At 53.2% G+C, this 331-nt stretch overlaps 1 protein-coding gene across 1 annotated transcript in view; it reads left to right on the forward strand.

Annotated features, from left to right (window-relative positions):
• CSUI_007834 (fha domain-containing) overlaps positions 1-312 on the forward strand; it is a 6,851-nt gene extending 6,539 nt beyond the window's left edge. The window contains exon 6 of the mRNA XM_068067977.1: positions 285-312. The gene's annotated coding sequence lies outside the window, so the exon portion shown is untranslated. The remainder of the gene's footprint in view (positions 1-284) is intronic.
• The last annotated feature ends 19 nt before the right edge of the window (positions 313-331 follow it).

The raw sequence follows: 331 nt of genomic DNA on the forward strand, positions 1-331 counted from the left end.
GGGACTTCATTTTGCGGGGGGGGGGGCTGTCGTCTGGAGCCGGGGAATTAAGACGTTGAATAGGAGAAAGCCACATCACTTTCTTTTCTTCGCAGTTTCGAACGGTGTGGCAGCATCCTCTGGGTGAGGGCTGGGTGGGTGTGCGGTGTTTCAAACTGAAGGTGATACTGTCTTCTTCACAGCCGGAGTGAGCAAATCAGGGAATGAGGCTGGACGCATGTATCTTCTTCTGTTCTGGACCCTCTCTCTTCTGCTGTGCATGTGCATGGTCATCTTTCACGCAGGATGGCACTACGGTCGGATATTTCCTTCGCGCGCTTGACTGTAAGTG

The sequence above is a fragment of the Cystoisospora suis genome (assembly GCF_002600585.1).
Source record: "Cystoisospora suis strain Wien I chromosome Unknown contig_4217, whole genome shotgun sequence".
Classification (NCBI taxonomy): domain Eukaryota; phylum Apicomplexa; class Conoidasida; order Eucoccidiorida; family Sarcocystidae; genus Cystoisospora; species Cystoisospora suis.